Here is a 24,292-nt window from a genome sequence, read left to right on the forward strand (position 1 = left end):
ACCAATGTCTCGGTTATATTCATTTATTCGATTACAACACAAAAAATATACGAACAAACTGAAATCCGAACTGTTCAAATAAAGTTGAAAATATATCAAACTGCACAACTGATAAGTCTAGTGTAATATTAACTTCGGGCAGAGAGCTCGTCCGTAATTGAGTTGACTGATGGTTACTACACAAACTTCTTATTGGCATTATACATTGTTGTAGAAGTCCGGCTCCATGGCTAAATAGTTAGCGTGCTGGCCATCGGTCACGGGGGTCCTGGGTTCGATTCCCGGCAGGGTCGGGAATTTTAACCATAATTGGTTAATTCCGCTGACACGGGGGCTGGGTGTATGTGCCGTCTTCATCATCATTTCATCTTCATCCCGACGGGCAGGTCGCCTACGGGAGTCAAATCAAAAGACCTGCATCTGGCGAGCCGAACTTGTCCTCGGACACTCCCGGCACTAAAAGCCATACGCGATTTTATTTCATTGTTGTCGTATAAAATGTGTGCCAAAAGTTAAATGTTCAATAAAATATGGGCATAATTCGATCTCAGGTGCGCTACACATCAGCAAAGTATATTCTAACTAAAATACTATATTTTGGTATTAGTTTTCATTGCTGTAATTACTTTGGAATAATCTGGTGCAGGTCTTTTTTGAGGATCGTGTCACGTTGTTGCGAGAGACGACAAGGGTAAGTATTTTTAACAGCTGTGTTGTGTTACACTCAACACAGTGCAAGCAAGTAGCAATACCCCTACGAACAAATTGTGAAAAGGAAACTCTTTCGACTGATTCTACAAAACAGCCCTGATCTTTTCCATGCTTAGTGTCGGTAAGCTATATATAATTTATTTTTTGCTATGAGTTTTCAGGGCCCTTTAAAGGCTCGGGTCCGCCTGCATTGCAGGCCCTAACATTACGCCCCTGCCTCGAGCAGACCTCTTGGTGCTATTCGACAAACCGAGCTCGATAGCTGCAGTCGCTTAAGTGCGGCCAGTATCCAGTATTCGGGAGATAGTGGGTTCGAACTCCACTGTCGGCAGCCCTGAAGATGGTTTTCCGTGGTTTCCAATTTTCGCACCAGACAAATGCTGGGGCTGTACCTTAATTAAGGTCACGGCCGCTTTCTTCCTAGTCCTAGCCCTTTCCTGTCCCATCGTCACCATAAGACCTATCTGTGTCGGCGCGACGTAAAGCTATTCGACAAGACTAAGCTATGTGCCGGTACTGGGTTTCACCCTCTCCCTTCCTACTATCATATATCAAGTCATTCATTTCATATAAACTCCTCTGATGAGGTTGACGTCAGGAAGGGCATCAGGTCATGAAAACTCGCTATGAAAATTCATCTCACTTCATACCAGACCTCGTAGAGAAACGGGACAACGGTTAGACATACTTACATTTACTTCATTTTTAGTTTTGAAGAATTAAGGCCGGATTTGCTAGAATGATACCGCTAATTTATAGAACGGCAACATTTCATTTGTCGTAAGATAATAAAATTGAGATGTCGAAGTTCTACTGTAGATACTGAGGTTTCTTCCCATCTTACAACGCCGATCAATCATTTCCTTCCTTCACCAGCTGCAATGAGAAGAGAGAGGATTGATGGGCACTAAATATGCTAAAAATAGGTAGGCAAATAAGCATCCGAACAGACTTGTATGACCTTTCTTCCGGTACAATTGGGTAGTTAAGTCAAGGAAACTGATACGTCTGCGTCCAGGCCCTGAACAAAGACTTTGTTAATAGTGGGGTCACTTATGATACTGGCGTCCTAACCCCGTTCATCAAGGTTTTAGATTTCTTAAACACTGAAAACATCTTCCGTAATAATAATAATAATAATAATAATAATAATAATAATAATAGAATGGGTCCAATAAAATATGTACTGCTTGTTAATAAATAACTTTATAATTAATCGATATAAATTTTTGAAATTTGGTGAAGATATGCAGTATCTTAATATTTCTCTGGTTTCCCCTTTCCATATCAGACATATTCCAGGACTATAACTTTCAAGTCCACGGCCACTACCTTTCAGACGTCGTTCTTTAAGAACTAAACAAAAGTTACAAATCCAAGGCCTCCTAAAACCAAGATATTAAGCTACGTCTTCACTAAATTTCAGGCTTGTTTATCATATTAATACAAAATTATTGAGGAACAAACAGTGTATAAGTTACATTTTAGTGGAACCCTCTGTATATAATGATTTACCATACCTGAAGTTTCCACCCAGGCACGTCCATCTTCGAAGTTAATGTTGTCCTACTGCATTACATGTTTTAAACATTTACATAGCCCGTCTGGTGGCTATGAACGTTAAGGCGTTGAAGTCTATATGGTCTGACACAGTGGTTAGTTGGTTCGAGTCCCGTTGGTCTAAAACATTTTCACCATCAGAATGTTGGTGTGCCAAAAGCCTGGATTAAATTCCAAAACATCTCCGCAGTGCCGATATGAAGAGGGTGTACGACGCTGTTCATATTGATTCGTCAGTCGGATGGAGACGTAAAGCTATGAGCAGACCCGTTGGTGTTGTTCGAAAGGAGTAGGCTACGTGCCGACACCGGGTTTCATCTTCACTCTACATCATCATCATCATCCCACATTCAGACGCGCAGGTTGCCTATGGGAGTCAAATAGAAAGACCTGCACCAGGCGAGCCGAACGTGTCCTCGGACACTCCCGGCACTAAAAGCCATAAAACCAAACCAAACCCCATGGCACTACAGCCATTGAAGGGCCTTGGCTTACCAAGCGACCGCTGCTTAGCCCGAAGGCCTGCAGATTACGACGTGTCGTGTGGTCAGCACGACGAATCCTCTAGGCCGTTATTCTTGGCTTTCTAGACTGGGACCGCTATCTCACCGTCAGATAGCTCCTCAATTCCAATCACGTAGGCTGAATGGACCTCGGACCAGCCCTCAGGTCCAGGTAAAAATCCCTGACTAGCTGGGAATCGAAGCCGGGGCGTCCGGGTAAGAGGCAGGCACTCAATCCCTACACCACGAGTCCGGCACTAAAAGCCATACGATAGATAAATAATAAGTAGCACTTACATGGTACTACTTTCAAAACTTTTAATTGACAGTGAAATGGTGAAGGGTTTCTCTTTGAGTAGACACTTCCATCATACAAATATGGGACACTGCCCAAAATGTAGCCTCCGAAATGATGAAAGTAGTCACTGAAAATGCTTTCAAAATGATGAACATAGAGATCCGTTTTATCAGTAATAATCAATTTTCAGACCGAAAATGTAGAACTTTTGCTGTAAAGTAGTAAATACCAAGAAACACAGGAATGTGGTTTAATTAACTGATGAAGCTATATAATGTTGGCAAAACAGTAGTGGTTTCAGAGGGTTGGCTTGGGCCCAAACAAATACCTCTGAATTTTTCAAATTTCGAAACAGCGTAACTTTATATAAGTTTAACGAGGGTAGAAACCTGGCAGAAAAAACCCAAGACCACGTCCAGAATATAACAATGTAATTTCACATTTTTTCGAGATAGTAGATAACATTCTGCTGTCTGCAAACATGTCTGCACACGATGTAGCATACTACTGAACACTTTCTGGAGGACCCAGTGAGTGGGCCGCGCATTTAACGTTGCGTAGTTGTGAGCTAGCATTCAGGAGATGGTGGGTTCGAATCCCACCGTCGGTAGCCTTTGAAGATAGTTTTCCGTGATTTCCCATGTTCACACCAGACAGCGCCACGGTCGCTACTTTCCCAATTCTAGCCCTTACGTCACCGATGTGTTAGTGCGACGTTAAACCACCACCATTACTGGAGTGTGCAGTTGAAACTAGGGATATTCCGATATACTAAAATATCTTTATTTCATTCGAAATCGATACTTAATTAACATATCGATATGCCGATATTTTCAAAACAAATGATCGATATTAACGATATCATATGATACTTTTTCCAAAAACTAGAATTGGAACTTATAGCCTAATTAATTACGTTAAACTTGGGGTCACGACAGTTTCAAGAGTCCGCCTCTGTGGTGTAGTGGTTAGCATGATTGGCTACCACCCCCGGAGGCCCGGGTTCGATTCCTAGCCCTGCCATGAAATTTGAACATTGGCACGAGGGCTAGAAGGGGACCAATCAGCCTCGGATGGTCAACTGAGTAGAGGGGGATTCGATTCTCTCCTCAGCCATCCTGGAAGTAGTTTTCCGTGGTTTCCCACTTCTCCTCCAGACAAATGCTGGGATGGTATATAACTTAAGCCCACGGTCGCTTCCTTCATCTTCCTTGCCTGTCCCTTCCAATCTTTCCACCCCCCCCCCCCCACAAGGCCTCTGTTCAGCATAGCAGGTGAGGCTGCCTGAGCGAGGTACTGGTCCTCCTCCGCAGTTTCATACCCCGACCTAAAGCCTCACGCTCCAAGACACTGCCCTTGAGGTGGTAGAGGTGGGATCCCTCGTTGAGTCCGAGGGAAAAACCAACCCTGGACGGTAAACAGATTAAGAATGACATAAGATTTTACGTCCCATGAACTATTTTGACAGATTTTCGCAGACGCTGAGGTGCCGGAATTTTGTCCCGTAGGAGTTCTTTAACGTGCTAGTACATCAACCGACACGAGGTAGACGTATTTGAGCACATTCAAATACCACTGGACTAAGCCGTGATCGAGCCCGGCAAGTTGAGCTCAGAAGGCCAACACTCTACCGCCGGAGCTACCTAGTCCGGCATTTAGAGGTTTTCAGTACCTTGCGGCTGATGGCGGAGCTGTTAAGGATCCAACCAGCCTTCGGGCTGAGGACTAAACATACACATACATAACGCACTGCAGAGTACCGTCAAGACTCAACGTTACTGTTCCAATAGTCTGTGATTTTACTAGTATTTTCTTCCTCCTAGCCATTTCCTCCAGTTTAACGGGGTCGGCGTCCGGCTCCATGGCTAAGTGGTTAAGGTGTTGGCCTTTGGTCACAGGGATCCCGGGTTCGATTCCCAGCAGGGTCTGGAATTATAAACATCATTAGTTAATTTCGCTGGCGGGGGATGCGTGTAGCCTATGTGTTGTCTTCATCATCACCACCACCACCACCACCACCACGACGCGCACCTCGCCTACGGGCGTCAGATCGAAAGACCTGCACCTGGCGAGCCGAACATGTCCATGGACACTCCCGGCACTAAAAGCCATACGCCATTTCAATGGGGTTGGCACTAGGCGTGATGTACCCAGTTTACGACCAGACACCCTTCCTGACGCCAGTCCCTATATGTAGGGATGTGTTTCTGTGGTAGTGGTTTTTTTTGCTGGTGGCTTTGCGACGATGGGATAGGAAAGGCCTAGGAGTTGGAAGGAAGCGCCCGTGGCCTTAATTAAGAAATAGCCCCAGCACTTGCCTGGTGTGAAAATGGAAAACCACGGAAAAAACATCTTCAGGGCTGCCGACAGTGGGATTCGAACCCACTATCTCCCGGATGCAAGCTCACAGCCGCGCGCCTCTAACCGCACGAACAACTCGCCCGGTCTGTGGTAGTGTTATGTGCTGTATGTAGATATGTAGATGAAGAGAAGCAGATGAAGATCCAGTCCTGAGCGAAACGAATCAACCCTACACAGTGTAAATCCTCGGTCTAGCCGTGAATCGAACCCGGGGCCCTCTGAACCGACAGCCAGTACGTTGACCATTGAGCCAAGGCCAGTTATATCTGGGGTCTCTGGAGCCATCCAAGCTCATTTTAATTTTGGACGGAGGTTTTAAGGCTGGATGCCCTTTCTGACGCTAAGTGATTTTTAAGATGAAAATCTCAACGCGGAATCGACTGGGATTCGAACTTCAGCCTTCCATATGGAAAGTCAGCAGTTAAGCCACTGAGCTAATCATGCCTCCCCCTATGGGATTTTACTAGCATACAGGGCTGAATTTGGACCGTATTTCAAATAATCACCAGGACACAAAGGGGTTTATATTGTTTTTCTCCTCACCTACCCCTATCCGGTGGAAGGTAGGAAGAAGGAGGTTGGTTTGCGCACCGAGTGTGCAATATACTCCTCTTCCAATAGTGGAGTTTTTACAGTCAGTACTTGAGTATTATTTGTAGTTATTTCTTATTGACAGAGCCATGCTTCTGTTCCAGACAGTCACCGCGGAGTACTTGTGTAAGTGTTCACCCATCCAAGGGATTGTCACGGTGAATATTGCTTTACTATGAGAATTTGTGTTTGTTATTTAAATGTTACGTTTGTGTTTGTGAGTTCGAGGTCACATTGGCCTAACCTCTGTTGTGTATGTTCGTGTGATATTGTGTCTTAAATCCAGCGGTAACAGTTTGAGTGGTCACTCATCCAATCGATGTCCATGGTGGATGTTGCTTAACTGTATGTTGAATGTTAGTTGTAACTCAATTTGTATCGTGGAGGCGTTTGTGCCTGTCTTTATAGTGTTATCATCGAAATATCTGCTCTGATGATAGGCTGAGGGTGGTGGGGCAAAGGATGTAAGACTTAGGTTGATTTACCGTGGCTTTAGTTGTCAGAGTGGAATTTGTACACTGGGCTAGAGTGAGTCCGAGGATAGAAATTCATTAGTCATAAGGTATCATTTATTTAATCTTTTGGAACCAAATACTTTGTTAATACAGTATCAATCGACGACGTGTCAAATATATTCCTCCTTCACCATCAGGAACTGTCTTAATTTAAGCCCAAAACATGAGCCAGGTAATTATGTTTCAGTATTTGCTTCTCTCAGTTTTACGCTGATAACTGGAACCTAGCCAGTCTAAAAGTACATATGTAGGCTACTTTTACGAGGTACCTTTGCCCTTTAACAACTACCGTTGTAAGTGGTACCCTGAATTTCATAGATCTCGTCACCGAGTAGTGTATAGTACTTGTCAAGTAAGGCTATACACTAAAAAGCAAATATCGCCGCCCTATTCTCTTTTATTTGATGGTTAATCATTGCTACCAACCTGACTAGTTACATATTGAAATCATGAGACATAACCATCAACAAACTAACCTCAGTGCAAGTATCAATAATGGAGGTTCCCTTACCCAAGTAAAAGATCAATCAAGATATTCAGTGGCGTATACTGAGGGCTACCAAGGCTATCGCTGAAGCCCGAACCGCAAATGGAAACGATGGAAATCTAGAGCACATTATAATGTAAGTATCTGACACATTGTTCCATTTTCAAAACTTGAAAGCAATGAGAAAAACATCGCACATCTTTCTGAGAGCAAGGCGCTGAGTCACTCTCCCCTCGACTCCACTTGCTGCTGGATGTCCGATAGGTAAGGGGACCGGGGGGGGGGGGTGTAGGTTTGCCAGGCTTCGGTCCGTCAGATCGCCACTGCTAACGAATAAGCATGCGTTACTAATCGTATATACTTCCTCACCTCATACTTTTGTCTTAATTATGTAGATAACAGAGTGCTGGTATTCCATTCCCGTTTACTTCTACATCCTTGTAGGAAGACGCTGTAGAGCCGATGTTATAGGAGCAATATAGTTTTCTTTTTATAGGCAATTCTGCTAAATTGAAATGCAATATTTCAGGTTTAGTGTTCTCTTTTGTTGGTTGGAACGGAACCCGTGATCATGGGTCGGATACTACCACTGAACTCTCGAGGAGGCTAATAAACCAGTGAACGATGGGTACGACCGCTGGTAATGCTGTAAAATACGAAATAATAATAATAATAATAATAATAATAATAATAATAATAATAATAATAATAATAATAATAATAATAATAATTGTGTTTGGCATCTCTATAGGCTTGTTGGTGACCTAATGAGGATGAAAGGAATGGCGAAGACGTAATGAACACCCAGTCCCGAAGCCTGGGGAATTAAGAGTACGAGGGGTTTGATTCTGAAAATTGAACCAGGGCCATCGGACCAAAGGCAAGCATTCTGCCCGTGTAGCCACAAAGCTGAACTTCAATTTGCTAAACCTTAGACTACCATTTCCGCTGATCAGGAGTTGAGTATTGACAGTAGCAGAGGCCAGGGCAGTAGCTTGTGAAGCAGCCTTGACAACACAGCAGGCTTGTCCGTTGGCTGTTGGCTCCAGCTCAGAACGCATAAGGCTTAACGTTCACTAAACCAACTATTAAAAAGGGGAAACCTAAGTCTAGTGGTAGCCCACGTCTTAATCCCAGCCTACGCTACTGAAGGTATTCATGATTAAGTCGGTTTTCAAGCTCAATGAGGAATTAAGGAAATACACACTCTTTCACCCTTGCTTAATTTAATGTTATATATTTCTGCCTTTATTTTGTGATACGTATTACTATAACCGTATTTTTCCGGTGTTTGTCTCGTGTAAATAATTCAGCTCCCTTCTTGAAATTTGCTGTTACTTGTCGGGCTGAAGTGAAACCACTCTGTAATAATACAAAAAATCAAATATATTACATGTACATATGCCGGAAGTCAATAAGAATACACAAAGACTAAGTCTGCAAACCGCACCAAAGTCGTGACAAAACTAGGTTAGGTTAGGTTAGATTGATGACGAAATTTCCTTCCATTTCAAATGAGCTGATCTTTATAGGGGAGATAATGTTACTTTCCTTTACGGAAGAGTTCTTGGAGATTTTATTGCTTCTTATATATCCTAATTGTCCGCCTCTGTGGTGTAGTGGTTAGTGTGATTAGCTGCCACCCCCGGAGGCCCGGGTTCGATTCCCGGCTCTGCCACGAAATTTGAAAAGTGGTACGAGGGCTGGAACGGGGTCCACTCAGCCTCGAGAGGTCAACTGAGTAGAGGTGGGTTCGATTCCCACCTCAGCCATCCTGGAAGTGGTTTTCCGTGGTTTCCCACTTCTCCTCCAGGCAAATGCCGGGATGGTACCTAACTTAAGGCCACGGCCGCTTCCTTCCCTCATCCTTGCCTATCCCTTCCAAACTTCCCATCCCCCTACAAGGCCCCTGTTCACCATAGCAGGTGAGGCCGCCTGGGCGAGGTACTGGTCATACTTCCCAGTTGTATCCCCCGACCAAGAGTCTGAAGCTCCAGGACACTGCCCTTGAGGCGGTAGAGGTGTGATCCCTCGCTGAGTCCGAGGGAAAAGCCGAACCTGGAGGGTAAACAGATCATGATGATGATGATGATGATATATCCTAATTGCATTCTAGACATACGAACTGGACGAAATAAGACCGTATTATTAAAATGCTGCGTTCGTCATTTAACACCAGCTACGTTATTAAGTGAGTTATTCGAACAATTCTACTATCATCCAAACAGATTTACAATCTTACAAAAAAGAAAGTATGCTTTATTATATCCGCAAATGTAACACTAATGATTTTCGTAACATGGCAGTGGCAATACGTATATCTCGCAAGTCACGAAAAAAAGAAAACATGACTATAGAGTGCCAACGTGCAGGATTAACAGAACTGTAAGACGTCGTATCGGCAAACTCTCTAGTTAGCGACACTGAATCGAACCCAACAGTTAGAAAATAACTATAAATCACTATCTTCAGTATTAACAGGGCAGAAAGAGTAAGGTTGTATATACCCTTAGTGTATACACTTCTCTGCACCCAGTTTCACCACCCAGTCTGCTGTTCCCATCAATATTACTCTTGATAAATTCAGTATCACACTGTAAGGTTATAATGGTTAAAGTATCTGATACGACTGTAAGACGTCGTATCGGCAAACTCTCTAGTTAGTGACATTGGCTAATAGGTTAGCGTGCTGGCGTTTGGTCACAGGGGTCCCGGGTTCGATTCCAGGAAGGGTCGGGAATTTTAACCATAATTGGTTAATTTCGCTGGCACGGGGGCTGTGTGTATGTGTCGTCTTCATCATCATTTCATCCCCATCACGACTCGCAGGTTGCCTACGGGCGTAAAATCGAAAGACCTGCATCTGGCGAGCCGAACTTGTCCTCGGACACTCCCGGCTCTAAAAGACATACGCCATTTCATTTTTTCATTTCATCACGATTGATTACTTCAAAATAAGCTCAAGTTTCCTGTTGTACGTTTATCTTGGGCTGAGAAAATGTTGCTTTAAAAATGATAAGAACTCTTTTTGGGGTGGTTGAAAAAAAATATAGCTTGAGTATTACAATACGAATACACGTGGCTACAGCATATGAAAGTTGCATTTCAATCAGACAATTAGTTTTCCATGTATATATTTTTTAGTGAGCGGTTCCGACAGAAGAAGCCAAAAACGCGGACAATGTTTACTATAACCACAAATAAAAAAAAAAAGTTAATGAACTTTAAAAAGATAGTTTTATATGCTCTGATGCATAATTAAACAAGTAAAATATTGGTATATCTCGTTTTGAAATAGGCCTGTTGTTCATTTGTAATTAACGCCTAAACTCGAGTGTCCATAGTAAAAATTCCGACAGTAGGCTTGCGTTACAAGTGACTATTTTCATTTTGACCGTATTGAAATTCAATGTATTAACCTTTTTTTTTACAATTAATTATTGAAAACCACCTATTTAATACTTTGAAGTCTTTAAGACTATGATACAATCATTATATTAAGGTTTAAGCAGATAATGGTACATGCTTCACCTGTCATTGCAGGCATCATCATCATCATCATCATCATCATCATCATCATCACTATCTTTAGTATTAACAGGGGAGAAAGATGCTTGCAATGACAGGTGAAATATGTACCAGTATATGCTTAAACCTTAATATAATGATTGTATCATAGTCTTAAAGACTTCAAAGTATTGAATAGGTGGTTTTCAATAATTAATTATAATTCTTTTAAATATAAGTAGGCTTACCTGCCAGGGAGTATAGTAGGCTTCGGTTCAACAGCGGCTAGTTTGACTAGCCTTACAGCTCTATATTCGGGAGGCGGAGGGGCTTGTTGCCACCGTCAGCTGCCCTGAAAAAGGTTTTCCGTTTTCCTGTACTAAGCCAAATGCCAGAGCAGAACCTTTTACAGGCCACGGCCGTCACCCACTCACCTTCTCCGCACCTCAAATCACTGCTTTAGATCTCCTTGGCATAAGAAAGTGCGTAACCCACTAGGAGGCCTGCCAAACCCCTTCACGGTACGTAATGAAAACAGTGTATTAGTTACTTAGATGTCGTCCAAATCTTATCTCACACACACTACCGTTGGTGAAATTGTGGAGTAAAACTCCTTCCGTAAAGAAGATCTATAGAACACCAACAACAAAACACAAGCATGCCCAGTCAACCCGACATTGTCGATCATCACAACCAGAGTTGTACAATTGCACGTATAAAATGTTGGCTCTAATCTTATTTTACAGCTTTGCAAACTGTCATATGCACACCATAATTAGCCTATGCACGTAGAGAAATTCGCGTGCATGCATGTCGCTGTCATATTCTAGACCATTTGAAGTGTATAACAACTTTTCAGTCAATCCTTTTTTTTTTTTTTTTTTACAAGTCCCTTTACGTTGCGCCGACACAGATAGATCTTACGGCGACGGCGAGATAGGAAAGGGCTAGGAATGGGAAGGAAGTGGCCGTGGCTTTAATTAAGGACAGCTCCAGCATTTGCCTGGTGTGAAAATGGGAAACCACGAAAGCCATCTTCAGGGCTGCCGATAGTGGGGTTCGAACCCACTCTCTCCTGAATGGAAGCTCACAGCTGCGTTACGCTAATTGCGCAGCCAACTCGATCAATAGGCAACATTAAAATAATAAGTAATTATTATCCAGTGATACACTGGCGGAAAAATATCCAAACACCAAGAAGGGGTTGTGCTAGATTAATGAACGTTGGTATGCGTATTTATGCATCTGAAAGATGACGTTGATTCAAATTTCCCGCAAATCGCATTAGCGTGGCGCTAGCGGCGGCCCCATGACTTTGCACATCAGGTTTGCTTTAAATACAGTCTGTACTGTGCGAGAACGTTAGTTACCTGTGAGATTGGACGGAGTGACTGTGAGTGGGTCAAGAATGCCTTTACGACGACCAAGAGGCCAGTATCAACAGCTCACTGCGGTTGAACGAGGCCGTATAATAGGGCTACGTGAAGATGGGTTTTCGTTCTGCACTATTGCAGAACGACTTGGCAGAATGTCTCCAATGTGCATGCATGCTGGCAGCAGTGGTCAAGAGAAGGTACGCTCGCAAGAAGACCGGACTCTGGATGTCCCCCTGGCACCACCGAGAGGGAGACCCGCCATATTTGGCGTATGGCTGTGGCGCAGTGGAATGCGTCTGCAGCAGCAATTCGAGCGGCAGTTGGCACCACAGTGATGCAACAGACTGTTCGAAATCGGTTACTTGAAGGATAGCTCCGAGTCAGACGCCCTGCGGCGTGCATTTCACTTACTCCAAACCACCGCCGTCTGCGACTTCAGTGGTGTCAAGCCAGAGCTCTTTGAAGGATGGTGTGGAGGTGCATTGTGTTCTCCGATGAAAGCCAGTTCTGCCTTGATGCCAGTGATGGCCGTTTGTTGGTTAGAAGGAGGCCAGGTGAGCGCCTGCGGCGTCGACACACTGGACCTACACCGGGAGTTCTGGTCTGGGGAGCAATTTCCTACGACAGCAGGAGCACTCTCGTGGTTATCTCACGCACCCTGACTGCAGATGTGTAAGTCCGTCTGGTATTTCGACCTGTTGAGCTGCCATTCATGAACAGTATTCCCGGGGGTGTTTTCCAACTTGCTCTACATAGTGTCGATATGTTGCCTTGGCCTGCTCGATTCCCCGATCTGTCCCCAAACGAGCACGTGTGGAACATCATTGGACGACAACTCCAGCGTCATCTACAACCGGCATTAACCGTCCCTGTATTGACCGACCAAGTGCAACTGGCATGGATCTCCATCCCACAAGCTGACAACCGGCACCTGTACGACACAATACATGCTCGTTTGCATGCCTGCATTCGACAGTCAGGCGATTACACCGGTTATTAATGGACCGGCATGGCACATTTGCGATGGCTTTTTTCGCACGGATATTAACCTGTAGTCTTGTACCTCTAATCAATAACATATGTTACTTCAACAAATATATTACCAAAATTTCCGTGTTCTACATTATTTATTTCATGGTGCTTGGATATTTTTCCGCCAAAGTATTTTCGGTATTGGAAGCAAAATCACCTATTTTAAAATAATCATTTCAGTATTCTGCTGAATCAGCAGTTTTTCTTCCTCGGTATGACGTATATCAATCAACTTGTTTCTTTCATGGCCAGCCCCATGGTGTAGGAGTAGCGTGATTTCCACTTACCCACAGGTCTCGAGTTCGATTATCGGCCAGTCGAGGTATTTTACTTCTGGACTGAGGGTTGGAGCGTGTTCACTCAGATATTTGGGAAAAATGAGGAACTGTCTGATGCGAGAAGCAGTGGACCCGGTCAAGATAGCCATGTAATGCGCTGAGGATATCATCACACTGACCACTTGGCACTTCAGTATCTCCAGGCCATCAGGCTGGGAAGCAGTTGATTTGGTAGCCCAAGGACCTATTGGGTTATTGGGCCACAGCAGGGTGTATGTAAATTCGACGACAAAACTTCAGAAATGCATTCCTCACGTAGAGAAAAAGAAAGGTATGACAACGTGGGCCAAGAAATTCATAACTGCAGAGTTCTTCGATCTATGCTTGGCCACCATGATCTCTTGACATTAATCCCATGAACTTCTATTGAAGACACGTTAAGTTTGCGGTGTATTTGGCAGCTGTTGATGATGAATCACCTCTTGATGCGTGCATTGTGGCAGCCTGTCAGACGACATGTACTGTACTACATCAGGTATTTATGATCGTGTTATGCAATCAATGCGAAGATGAGTATTCAGGCAGGAAGAGGCCACTTTGAACATTTCATCTGATACGAAAACAGAGTGTTCCAACTGGCGTTACAGACGTATTTAGTGTGACAGGTGTTGGGAGTGTAGTTTTGCACTAACGGTACTAAAGTTCGGATAACTCTGTAATTATACGGACAAATGTTATCATACCTTGTTCTTCCTCTGTCTGTACGAAGAATCCATTCCTGAAGTTTTGCCGCAGAATTTTGTTACATTCTGTATATGTATGAAAATACAATGAATTAATTTCAAGCTGTTACTAAAATGAAAATCCTCTGTCTGTTTCCACTCATTCGACCTGGTCAGAATGAAACGAATGAAACCTCGATCTAGCGACGAGGATAGGAATTACGGGAGCTGCCGAATCCTGTCGCACTCCTCAGGGACAATGATTAATGACTGACAGATGGAATGAAATGATATTGGAGAGTGTCGCTGGAATGAAAGGCGATAGGGAAAACCGGAGTACCCGGAGAAAAACCTGTCCCACCTCCGCTTTGTCCAGCACAAATCTCACATGGAGTGACCAGGACTTGAACCACGGAACTCAGCGGTGAGAGGCCTGCGCGCTGCCGCCTGAGCCACGGAAGCTCTAAGCTGTTACTAAAACTTTGAAATTCAATTCAAATAAATTGTCATTACACAACTACTAGTGCAAGAAGTATACAGTATATCAAAAAGCCATTTTTTTAAATAGTGAAAGAACAAGGATATTCTTATAATCTGGTTTATTTATTTATTTAGCTTATGGCTAGTACACAGTGACAAATATAAAAGTAACTGAGAACGAATACAAAACAAAAACTCTATACCATCAACCAAGCTCATAATAATGAGTTCACAAACTTAAATCTATATTGTCCAACTACTGAATAGCCACATATTTATTTATTTATTTATTTATTTATTTATTTATTTATTTATTTATTTAATCCGTTTACCCTCTAGGATTGGTTTATCCCCGAGCCCAGCGAGAATCCCACCTCTACCGCCTCATAGGCAGCGTCCTGGAGCGTGAGACATTTGGTCTGGGGTACAGCTGGGTAGGAGGACCAGTACCTCACCTAGGCGGTCTCACCTGCTATGCTGAGCAGGGGCCTTGTGGGGCATGGAAAGATTGGAAAGGATAGGCAAGGAAGAGGGAAGGAAGCGGCCATGGCCATAACTTAGGTACTATCCAACATTCGTCTGGAGAAGAAGTGGGAAACTACGAACATTTCTAGGACGGTTGAGGCGGGAATAGAATCCCCTTCTACTCATTTGACGTAATGAGGCTGATTGGACCCCGTTCCAGTCCTCGTACCACTTTTCAGGTTTCGTGGCAGAGCCAGGAATCGAACCCGAGCTTTCGTGACTGGCAGCTAGTCCACTAACCACTATATCACAGAGGCGGTCAGTGTTATACGTACAAATATAAAACATATAACAAACAAGTAATTGAGAAAGAATACAAAAATAAAACACTATACAATATTGACCAAGCTCACAGAGAGTTCATAAAATTTAATTGTCCAACTACTGTATAGTCTCATTTGTAGCCCACACACAATCTTCCAGTGGCCCCGAGTATGTTCTCCTTCGACGTTCAGTGGCGAATTGCCGGATGGTCTGCTTTTCCTCACTGCAGTCAGACTCGGGGGAGGAAGGGGAGTGAAGCTGATTCCAGCTCGTGGTGTCTCTGCTTAGTTATCTGGGCTCGATTCTCCAGTACTGAACTGAACATCAGTACTTGGTGATCAGACTATCTCTTGAGATCTCCTGAGCAATGATACGCAAACAAATGTAATCTGGTTATCGACCGTTATGGAAAATTACTTCTTGCTGATTTGTACAGTATGTCTGTTTTAAAAGACGAAACAGTTTGGGCAACACTATAAAAATTTAAATATTGCCCATGGGAAGTTGAGTGATTCCAGCTGAGTAGATATGAGGTGTAAGTACCCTCGTTTTCTACCTCTCAGATATGGTCACTTTAGTCTAGGGTGTCTTTAATTTTCCCGTCGACCGAGCGAGTGGCTGCGCGGTTTGGGTCACGCAGCAGTCAGCTTGCATTCGGGAGACAGTAGGTTCGAACCCCATTGTCGGCAGTCCTGAAAATGGTTTTCCGTATAGAGATGATACTGTATAGGCTTTTGGGCTTGTGCCGTGTCAAGAAAATAAGGCGAAATTCTTTACGTTTCGCAGAGAACTGTGCTCTGCTTCATCAGAAGAAAATCTCGACTGATATCTGATGGTTCGGTTAGCTTCCGTTTCGAACGCTAGCGCTGTGTCACGTCCGGGGAGCCATCTGGTGACGAATGAACGTGCCATTTTCGCTTCTATTTTAACGTCTAATTTAAAAAAGTCATTGTTTAAGAAGCCTTTCTCGTGCACAGTCGAGATTTTCTTCTGATTACGCAGAGCACAGTTCTCTGCGAAACTTAAAGAATTTCACCTTATTTTCTTGACATGGCATAAGCCCAAAAGCCTTATCATGTCTATAAGTACGGGCCGTGAAAGCATCAATGATTTTCCGTAGTTTCCCGTTTTCAGCCAGGCAAGGCTAAGGACGCTTCCTTCCTACTCCTAGCCCTCTTCTATCCCAATGTCGCCGTAAGACCTATCCTTGTCGTTGCGATATAAAACAATTTGTAAATAAATAAAAATGTAAAACTTTCTCGCTCTTCGCGGTACTGCCTTTATTTTGTCGATACCTTCATTTTTCGAAGGGTCGGACTTCATTACTCATTAGTGTTAATATAATATGATTGCTCAGTTGTACCACGTAGTAATTAGTTTTTCCTTCGTCTACTTAAACAAAATAATTTCTTACTGAACACTAACACAAATTTGTTGATGGCACCTTTCCAACCCTAACCCAACATATCCCAGCATCGCAGAAAAAGTATCCGTGTTAGTGCGACAGCTAGAAATAACATCTCCGTTTCTGTTATTTATTAAGAACAGGTTAGAGTTTTAATTATAAATCTCTCAGGGACGAACTAATTTAATAAATAATAATAATAATAATAATAATAATAATAATAATAATAATAATAATAATAATAATAATAATAATAATCTTTCTTTCTTAATTCGTTTACCTTCCAGGGTTGTTTTTTTTTCCCTCGGACTCGCCCGCGAGAGATCCTACTTCTACCGCCTCAAGGGCAGTGTCCTGGAGCGTAAGACTTGGGGTCGGAGAGATACAACTGCGGTACAGCACAAGTGAGTGAGTGAGTAATTTATTGAACCTTACAGGCCTTCGCCCAATACAGTGTTCAAATCTATAATAGCTTAAGCAAATACAGAATTTATAAACTCCCCTGCTTAAGAACAATGACAAAATAATAATTCGATTAGTATTTGGAAAAAATAGCCCACTGTCTACTCAGTTCCGGAGAGCCGTTAGCCCTGTGAATAAATCTACTCTACAGTTATAACTTATAAGTAATGAACAAGCTATGTTAAGTATAGTGGGCCCTCCACGCAGTGATCACTGCCCGGTGGAGCCTGTTGTCGTGAGGCTACTCACGATAATAATAAGAATTTGTAATAAACTGTAATAGGGATAGTGGGCCCACCAAGCAATGATCACCGCGCGCAGGAATCTGGTGATTATCAGATGTACGGTGATTGCCAGGAATTGCGAGGCTACGCACGAGACTATAAGGATTTTGAACTGATAAGCATAATAATAATAATAATAATAGCTCCTATCACTAGTGGTAACTGTACAGCACCAGTACCTCACCTGCTATGCCGAACAGGGGCCTTGTGGGAGGGGGGGGACCAGAAGGTGTAGACAAGAGGAAGAGGGAAGGAAGCGGCCGTGGCCTTAGGTTAGGTACCATCGCGGCATTTGCATGGAGGAAAAGTGGGAAATCACAGAAAACCAATTCGAGGAGGGCTGAGGTTGGAATCGAACACCCTCTCTACTTAGATGACCTCCCGAGGCTGAGTGGACCCCGTTTAAGTCCTCGAACCACTTTTCAAATTTCGTGGCAGAGCCGGGAATCGAACCCGGTTCTCCGGAGGTGGCAGCTAATCACACTAACCACTAAACCACAGAGACGGACAATAATAATAATAATAATAATAATAACAATGCCAAATTTCCCTTTAGGGAAATCAAATTATCATAAATATGTCTTTCAATAAATGGAACTCAATTTGATGACGATTAATTTATTTCCTTTTAACGAAACGTTTTCGAAAGACATCTGTAGGGAATTTGGAATCGACAAGTGTAGGATTCAGTGCGTCGAAAGGGGGAAACTAACTCAGGGCCTATGAAACTACCACGAATGAAATGACTGTTTCTCTAGGGTATGATGAGCTGAGACCTCTTTGATAAAAAAAGCCTTCTGTATGTCATTCTGTTGGTTGGGGCGGTATAATAACTTCCACGGTGTCCCCTGCATATCGTAAGAAGAGACTTAAAAGAGCCCTAGGGGTTCTTAACTTAGGAGAGTGGACTGGTGACAGCGGGACCTTTAGCTGGCATTGCTTCCACTTACTTGTGTCAGGCTCCTCACTTTCATCTATCCTATCCGACCTATTTTGGTTAACTCTTCTTTTCTGATCCCGATGGCATTAGATTTGCGAATCCTAGGGAGTCTTTTCTCTTTCACATCATTTGTGGTTCTTGCCTTTTTTAGCCGATACCTTCAGTTTTCGAAGTATCGGATCCCTTCCATTTTTCCATCTGAAAAAAAAAATGAAATGGCGTATGGCTTTTAGTGCCGGGAGTGTCCGAGGACAAGTTCGGCTCGCCAGATGCAGGTCTTTTGATTTGACTCCCGCGCGTCGTGATGAGGATGAAATGATGATGAAGACGACACATATACCCAGCCCCCGTGCCAGCGAAATTAACCAATGATGGTTAAAATTCCCGACCCTGCCGGGAATCGAACCCAGGACCCCTTTGACCAAAGGCCAGCACGCTAACCATTTATCCAAGGAGCCGGATATTTTTCCCTCTGATTAGTGTTAATAGAGGCACAGAACTGCAGCAGAGATGGACTTCACACACTCTAGTGGTAAAGCCTGGAACCTCATAAGAAAACTTGGTAGTGACCCTACCATGAAACGCAAAAGTTGGCCAATGAACCCAAACACCATTGCCTCCAGACTGACAGATCTCTAGAGCGAAGATGGATAAGGTACACGCAAGGAGTGTTAAGAAGCAACGAAGAACGAGAAGATCACAGTTGACATCCCATCCGAAGTTTTACTGTGACTTCAGTACTGAAGAACTGTACAAGGCTCTATCCAAGATAAAGATAGATAAAGCTGCTGGTCTGGATGAAATCTATCCTGAGTTTCTGAAGGCCATAGGCCCTGGTACAAAACACTGGCTAGTCAACTTCTTCAATGAAATTCTACGAACTGGTAAATTACCTAAGTTGTTAAAACAAGCCAACATAATTGCAGTCTTGAAACCAGGAAAGAAAGGAACTGATGCTTCACATTATCGACCAATTTCACTCCTTAGCGTAATGTACAAGATGCTCGAAAGAATGATACTTAACCGTATCCAGGAAGCAATAGAGTCATCCCAGTTGAACAAGAGGGTTTCAGAAAGAATCGTAGTTGTTGTGATCAAGTGTTAATGCTGACAACACAGACTGAAGCAGGATTCCAGAAAAGACTGAAGACTGCTGCAGCTTTTGTCGACCTTACATCAGCCCATGACATGGTCTGGAGAGAGGGACTGTTGCTCAAGTATGTTCAAGTCATCCCTTGTCAGAAGCTAGCATGCTTACTAAACAACATGTTATGCAACCGTCGATTTGCTGTATTTCTGAACGGTGAAAGAAGCAAGTTGAGATATCTAAATACTGGTTTACCCCAAGGGTCAGTATTATCTCCCATTCTATTCATTTACATCCATAACCTGCCAAGAATAACTTCAAAGAAGATACAGTTTGCAGACGATCTAGCTTTAATTACTCAGAGTACGGATTTGGCACACTGTGAGGATGTACTTACATAGGACCTAGCTACCATGTGTGACTATTTTCATAAATGGAGACTCCAGCCAAATCCTAGTAAAACGGAAGTAATAGCACTCCACTTGCATAACATGGAAGCTAATCGGAAGCTACATGTGGTTTTTAACGAAACAGAAGTCTCCCACAACTTATTCCCAAAATATCTGGGTGTCACACTGGATCGATCCTTGTCGTTAAAACAGCATTGCTTGAATCTGTCAAAGAAGCTGAGTACAAGAGTAAATCTTCTGCATAAACTAGCGGGCAGCAACTGGGGTGCAGATGCAAACACTCTTTGCACTGCTTCATTTCCTCTAGCGTACTCGGCTGGTGAGTACTGCGCTCCTGTGTGGGAAAACAGCGTACATTCGAGCAAGATTGACGTACAGCCCAATGAAACCATGAGAGTTGTTACTGGTACAGTGAGGTCCACTCCTACTCAGTGGCTGTCTGTTTTAACAAACATTGCTCCTCCAGATCTGAGGAGAAAAGCAGCGAAAGTACAGTTGCTTAAGAAGACCTTTGCACTCAGGAACTCACTCTTGTTCAATGCCTTACGAGATCCACTGTGATGAGGTTAAAATCCCGGAATCCACTCTGAACTGATCTAAACTCCTATGAAAAATTCTGTATAACAGCATAATGGAGACAGCGATGGGAACAATGTCCGTCCACCAACGCCTTTCTGATTAAAGACCCAACGAAGAAATTGGTTTCGATTTTCCTCGACATGAGTGGTCAAAACTCCACCGTTTCAGAACAGGCCACGGCAGGTGCCGATATATGATGAAAAAGTGGGGATATTGTGAAAGTGCTGCGTGTGAGTGTGGTGCTGAGAAGCAGACATTGCTTCATGTTGTTGAGAGCTGTCCACTGTCAGCATTTAAGGACGGTTTACGGGCTCTGCATGAATTGACACCAAGTGCAGTGGACTGGTTGTCGAAGCTGGACATTCTAGTTTAATTTCTATATTTTAAATTATATGTTCATTGTATATTTTTACACATTATGCTTGTAAATAATAATAATAATAATAATAATAATAATAATAATAATAATAATAATAATAATAATAATAATAATAATAATAATAAAAATAGAGGATGGTTGCCTACTCGTACTTTCTCTTAAAACACTATTACCACCACCACTAGTTATTTCTCTCAGTTATGGCCATCCATCAGTAACTTCATATCTCAGCCTGCGCGGTTGCTGGGTAACATCGCAGCACTTTTTTTTTTTTTTTTTGTATCGATAATTTCGTGACGCAGATTTTCAGATGATCCCTAGACACGAAATACATTTATGTAAAAAAATCGCAACACAATTATAAAGGTTATTTATTATGTTGTAACGTAGCAGGATTTGGCGAAATGAGACGAACGTGTCGAGGGAACAGAAATGAAAAAGAAAAAAAGAACAATTATCTAGATGTCGCCATTCATGTTATTGTCAGCTGTCATCCACATGCCGGTTGGCCGGCGAATAGCAAAGGGCGTGTTGGCAAGTCACGTATCGAACAGAGAACAGATGAATGACGAAAATAGACCGGGAGAGCCGTTGTAGTCGGCAGTGCATCTGACCACCCCCCACAGTGATTGATTGGCTCCGTCCTGATGAACACCGCGCGCTCTTCGTGTGTGAGTCGTCGTTCGTGGGGACAGACAGGTAACAGGGTCCCGGCCTAGCTCAGGTTAGAAAATAGACTATGCGACCGACCCGCATTGTATTTAGAACACAAAGGAAGTCGTGAGTCGTGAAGGAGTTGTCTCGCTGAACTCTGCCAGGAGCGAGCACGTTGGGTAAGCATGTGTGTGTGTGTGTGTAATGTAGGCATCTGCTTCATAAAGCGCAAGTGTGATATTCATCTTGATTTTGGTTGGTTGTCAATATCATGTGTCACTAAGGTTGCCAGATTGTACGTTTTTACCGTATTCTTACGATTTTTACTGTTAATACAGCTTTACGTTTTTTATTTCCCCGTACAGCACTTTCTCCCTTTTTTAATTATTTGGCGGTGGCTTATTGTAGAACCCATAACAATTCTTCTTAATATAACAAAAGTACACATTGTTTTGATAATGATCTTTATTATTATAATTGTGAAGCCTCCGTGACTTAGGCGGCAGCGCGCCGGCCTCTCACCGCTGGATACCGTGGTTCAAATCCCGGTCACTCCATGTGTGATTTGTGCTGGACAAAGCGGAGGCAGGACAGGTTTTTCTCCATGTACTCCGGTTTTCCCTGTCATATTTCATTCCAGCAACACTCTCTATTAACATTTCATCTATCAGTCATTTATCATTGCTCCAGAGGAGTGCGACAGGCTTCGGCAGCCGGTACATTTCCTGTCCTCGCCGCTAGATGGGGCTTCATTCATTCCATTCCTGACCCGGTCGAATGACTGGACACAGGCTGTGGATTTTCATTATTATAATTGCTTCAGTTATGCAAGTTTGGACTGCGGCAATACATTAATGTGTATATTCGCAGATTCAGAAACAGCTGTAAAACTTCCCTGTGGCAAATCAAAGGCAGAAATATTAGTAAAAAACACATTAGCACCTAAAAGTATCAGTAATTTTGTTAATATCCTGAAATTCCCTGAAAATATCAAGTAGACTGATGTTAGGAACATGTGCTCATCTGAACTCATAAAATCAGAGCTTCAAATTGTAATAAATTTCGTCATGCCCTGCCAAGAGTTTTCTTTAACCTACTAAAGAATAACACTAGATTGCTACATAAAGTTAAATCAGTTTCAAAATACCAAACAATAGGGATTAAGACATAAATGCGTGAGCGTTTTGATCGAAAGTGGTATTTAATATAAATTATGAAGGCATGAGTTATTACCGAGCTCGATAGCTGCAGTCGCTTAGGTGCGACCAGTATCCGGTAATCGGGAGATAGTGGGTTCGAGCCCTACTGTCGGCAGCCCAGAAGATCGTTTTCCGTGGTTTCCCATTTTCACACCAGGCAAATGCCGGGGCTGTACCTTAATTAAGGCCACGGCCGCTTCCTTCCAATTCCTAGGCCTTTCCTATCCCATCGTCGCCAAAAGACCTATCTGTGTCGGTGCGACGTAAAGCAAATAGAAAAAAAATTAAAAAAAATAGCATGAGTTATTAAAAAATATGTCAATGAAACATCTTCCCTTTTTATTTAATAAAGTGGCAACCCTATTTGTCACGCAGATATGAATTTCTCCAGTTCTAATGAATTCCTTCACATACAAACCAAACGAATTAGTGAAACACGTTAAAACGCTAGCTAGGTGAATAATTCGGACTCGGGAGTTAACTGAGTTCGAATTCCATTAATTTCTTTAGTGCTGTTTCAGTTTTTACTCGAGGTTAGGTGAGTCTTCCCAATAGGTTAATTTGGGGTCAGAAAGCTAGCGCTCTACCGCCCTAGCAATTCTGCATTCTTCTTCTTCTTTCATTATTTCCGGCTCCATGGCTGAATGGTTAGCGTGCTGGCCTTTGATCCAAGGTATCCCGGGCTCGATTCCCGAATGGGTCAGAAATTTTAACATTCATTGGTTAACTCTGATGTCTCGGGGACTGGGTGTATGTCCCGTCTTCAGCATTATAATTCATCGTAGGTAGGGCTCCATCTTCAAAGACGCGCAGGTCGCCCATAAGGTGTCATCTCGAAAGACCTGCACCAGGCTTCCCCGGAGGCCACACGCCATTATTATTATTATTATTATTATTATGATTATTATTATTATTATTATTATTTTGCTTTACGTCACACCGACACAGATAAGTCTTATGGCGACGAAGGGATAGGAAAGAAAGCGACCGTGACCTTAATTAAGGTACAGCCCCAGCATGTACCTGACGTGAGACGTGGAAAACCATCTTCAGAGTTGCCGACAATGGAATTCGAACCCACTATCTTCCGAATGCAACCCCACAGCTTCGTGACCTTTACCGTATGACAAATAGTTGTTGAATCCAAAAAGAAGTCGTGGGAAGATTTTGGTAATAACCTGGAAAGGCTAGGTCAAGCAGCAGGGAAACCTTGCTGGACAGTAATAAAGAATCTTAGGAAGGGGGGGAAAAAGGAAATGAACAGTGTTTTGAGTAATTCAGGTGAACTCATAATAGATCCCAGGCAATCACTGGAGAGGTGGAGGGAATATTTTGAACATCTTCTCAATGTAAAAGAAAATCATCATGGTGGTGTTGCAAACAGCCAAGCTCATGGGGAGGAGGAAAATGATGTTGGTGAAATTATGCTTGAGGAAGTGGAAAGGATAGTAAATAAACTCCATTGTCATAAGGCAGCAGGAATAGATGAAATTAGACCTGAAATGGTGAAGTATAGTGGGAAGGCAGGGATGAAATGGCTTCATAGATTACTAAAATTAGCGTGGAGTGTTGGTAAGGTACCTTCAGATTGGACAAAAGCAGTAATTGCACCTATTTATAAGCAAGGGAACAGGAAGGATTGCAACAACTATCGAGGTATCTCATTGATTAGTACACCAGGCA

The 24,292-nt window shown here is 43.0% G+C and overlaps 1 protein-coding gene across 1 annotated transcript in view; it reads left to right on the top strand.

Moving 5' to 3' along the window:
• The first annotated feature begins 21,414 nt into the window (after positions 1–21,414).
• SmydA-1 (SET and MYND domain containing, arthropod-specific, member 1) overlaps positions 21,415–24,292 on the top strand; it is a 161,084-nt gene continuing 158,206 nt past the window's right edge. Inside the window, exon 1 of the mRNA XM_067136353.2 lies at positions 21,415–21,589. The gene's annotated coding sequence lies outside the window, so the exon portion shown is untranslated. The remainder of the gene's footprint in view (positions 21,590–24,292) is intronic.

The sequence above is a fragment of the Anabrus simplex genome, chromosome 1, assembly GCF_040414725.1.
Source record: "Anabrus simplex isolate iqAnaSimp1 chromosome 1, ASM4041472v1, whole genome shotgun sequence".
NCBI lineage: Eukaryota > Metazoa > Arthropoda > Insecta > Orthoptera > Tettigoniidae > Anabrus > Anabrus simplex.